The sequence below is a fragment of the Urocampus carinirostris genome, chromosome 18, assembly GCF_059441175.1.
Source record: "Urocampus carinirostris isolate Australia breed hairy pipefish chromosome 18, RoL_Ucar_1.0, whole genome shotgun sequence".
Lineage (NCBI taxonomy): Eukaryota > Metazoa > Chordata > Actinopteri > Syngnathiformes > Syngnathidae > Urocampus > Urocampus carinirostris.
The window spans coordinates 5,061,975-5,065,391 of NC_142366.1; the positions used below are offsets into that span (position 1 = coordinate 5,061,975).

The window sequence follows — 3,417 nt, forward strand, 5'->3', positions numbered from 1 at the left end:
GAAAGAATCACTTTCTTGAAAGTTTTACAACTGCAGCTACTGGCATTAGTATCCAGGATTAACCTTGGACCACACTCTGGAACCAAAGAACTTAAACAATATAATGTCTCTCAGCTGTGACTGCTAATAGTGCTTAATATGAGGTGATATTTCAGGGATTGGAACTCAAATCTGGAAAGGAAGTGTTAACAAGGAAGAAAAAAAGCAATCTCCCCGTCGGGGAATCGAACCCCGGTCTCCCGCGTGACAGGCGGAGATACTGATCCACTATACTAACGAGGACTGATACACTTTACTGGACATACCACAAATTATATTAGCAATCACCAACCACAGAGATGGCACGATGGGCGCGTATACGTTTAGCACTATGGACCAGGAGTGACCAAGGTTTGGACGTGGCGTATCACTGGTGAAGTGAAAACTCATCTAAATTAGGACATGACCTAAAGGTATGACCAAAAATCAAACCAAGACATAGATTAGTCATTTAACAACTAACCTGGTAAACAACTGCTTTAAAAAACACGTACTGGAAAGAATCACTTCCTTGAAAGTTTTTCAACTGCAGCTACTGGCATTAGTATCCAGGATTAACCATGAACCACACTCTGGAACCAAAGAACTTCAACAGTACAATGTCTCTCAGCTGTGACTGCTAAAGGGGGTGAGTAAGAGGTGTTATTTCAGGGATTTGAACTCAAATCTGGAAAGGAAGTTTTAACGAGGAAGAAAAAAATCAATCTCCCCCTCAGGGAATCAAACCCCGGTCTTCCACGTGACAGTCGGGGATACTAATCCACTATACTAACGAGGACTGATACACTTTGCTGGACATACCACCAAATAGATTAGCAATGACCAACCACAGAGATGGCACGATGGGCGCGTATACCAATAGCACTATGGACCAGGAGTGACCAAGGTATGGACGTGGCGTATCACTGGTGAAGTGAAAACTCATCTAAATTAGGACATGACCTAAAGGTATGACCAAAAATCAAACAAAGACATAGATTAGTCATTTAACCACTAACCTGGTAAACAACTGCTTTAAAAAACACGTACTGGAAAGAATCACTTCCTTTAAAGTTTTTCAACTGCAGCTATTGGCATTAGTATCCAGGATTATTCATGAACCACACTCTGGAACCAAAGAACTTCAACAGTACAATGTCTCTCAGCTGTGACTGCTAATGGTACTCAGTATGAGGTGTTATTTCAGGGATTTGAACTCAAATCTGGAAAGGAATTGTTAACGAGGAAGAAAAAAAGCAATCTCCCCATAGGGGTATCGAACCCCGGTGTTCCGCGTGACAGGCGGAGATACTGATCCACTATACTAACGAGGACTGATACACTTTGCTGGACATACCACAAAATAGATTAGCAATCACCAACAACAGAGATGGCATGATGGACGTGTATACCAATAGCACTATGGACCAGTAGTGACCAAGGTTTGGACGTGGCGTATCACTGGTGAAGTGAAAACTCATCTAAATTAGGACATGACCATAAAGGTATGACCAAAACTCAAACCAAGACATAGATTAGTCATTTAACCATTAACCTGGTAAACAACTGCTTTAAAAAACACGTACTGGAAAGAATCACTTCCTTGAAAGTTTTTCAACTGCAGCTACTGGCATTAGTATCCAGGATTAACCATGAACCACACTCTGGAACCAAAGAACTTCAACAGTACAATTTCTCTCAGCTGTGACTGCTAATGGTGCTTAGTATGAGGTGTTATTTCAGGAATTTGAACTCAAATCTGGAAAGGAAGTGTTAACGAGGAAGAAAAAAAGCAACCTCCCCGTCGGAGAATCGAACCCCGGTCTTCCGCGTGACAGGGGGAGATAATGATCCACTATACTAACTAGGACAAATTCACATTGCTGGACATACCACAAAATAGATTAGCAATCACCAACCACAGAGATGGCACGATGGACGCGTATACCAATAGCACTATGGACCAGGAGTGACCAAGGTTTGGACGTGGCGTATCACTGGTGAAGTGAAAACTCATCTAAATTAGGACATGACCATAAAGGTATGACCAAAACTCAAACCAAGAGATAGAATAGTAATTTAACCACTAACCTGGTAAACAACTGCTTTAACAACACGTCCTGGAAAGAATCACTTTCTTGAAAGTTTTGCAACTGCAGTTACTGGCATTAGTATCCAGGATTAATCATGAAACACACTCTGGAACCAAAGAACTTCAACAGTACAATGTCTCTCAGCTATGACTGCTAATGGTGCTTAATATGAGGTGATATTTCAGGGATTTTAACTCAAATCTGGAAAGGAAGTGTTAACAAGGAAGAAAAAAATCAATCTCCCCGTCGGGGAATCAAACCCCGGTCTTCCGCGTGACAGGCGGGGATACTAAACCACTATACTAACGAGGACTGCTACACTTTGCTGGACATACCACCAAATAGATTAGCAATGACCAACCACAGAGATGGCACGATGGGCTCGTATACCAATAGCACTATGGACCAGGAGTGACCAAGGTATGGACGTGGCGTATCACTGGTGAAGTGAAAACTCATCTAAATTAGGACATGACCTAAAGGTATGACCAAAAATCAAACCAAGACATAGATTAGTCATTTAACCACTAACCTGGTAAACAACTGCTTTAAAAACACGTCCTGGAAAGAATCACTTCCTTGAAAGTTTTCAACTGCAGCTACTGGCATTAGTATCCAGGATTAACCATGAACCACACTCTGGAACCAAAGAACTTCAACAGTACAATGTCTCTCAGCTGTGACTGCTAATGGTGCTTAGTATGAGGTGTTATTTCAGGGATTTGAACTCAAATCTGGAAAGGAAGTGTTAACGAGGAAGAAAAAAACAATCTCCCCTTCAGGGAATCGAACCCCGGTCTTCCGCGTGACAGGCGGAGATACTGATCCACTATACTAACGAGGACTGATACACTTTGTTGGACATACCACCAATTAGAATAGCAATCACCAACCACAGAGATGGCACGATGGGCGCGTATACCATTAGCACTATGGACCAGGAGTGACCAAGGTTTGGACGTGGCGTATCACTGGTGAAGTGAAAACTCATCTAAATTAGGACATGACCTAAAAGTATGACCAAAAATCAAACCAAGACATAGATTAGTCATTTAACCACTAACCTGGTAAACAACTGCTTTAAAAAACACGTACTGGAAAGAATCACTTCTTTGAAAGTTTTTCAACTGCAGCTACTGGCATTAGTATACAGGATTAACCATGAACCACACTCTGGAACCAAAGAACTTCAACAATATAATGTCTCTCAGCTGTGACTGCTAATGGTGCTTAATATGAGGTGATAATTCAGGGATTTGAACTCAAATCTGGAAAGGAAGTGTTAACAAGGAAGAAAAAAAGCAAT

General features: G+C 41.5%; 1 non-coding gene across 1 annotated transcript; it reads right to left on the reverse strand.

The window, feature by feature from the left end:
* Window positions 1-209: 209 nt before the first annotated feature.
* On the reverse strand, window positions 210-282 carry trnad-guc (transfer RNA aspartic acid (anticodon GUC)). The gene has a single exon. It is a non-coding gene; the product is annotated as a tRNA-Asp (tRNA).
* Between the last annotated feature and the right edge of the window lie 3,135 nt (window positions 283-3,417).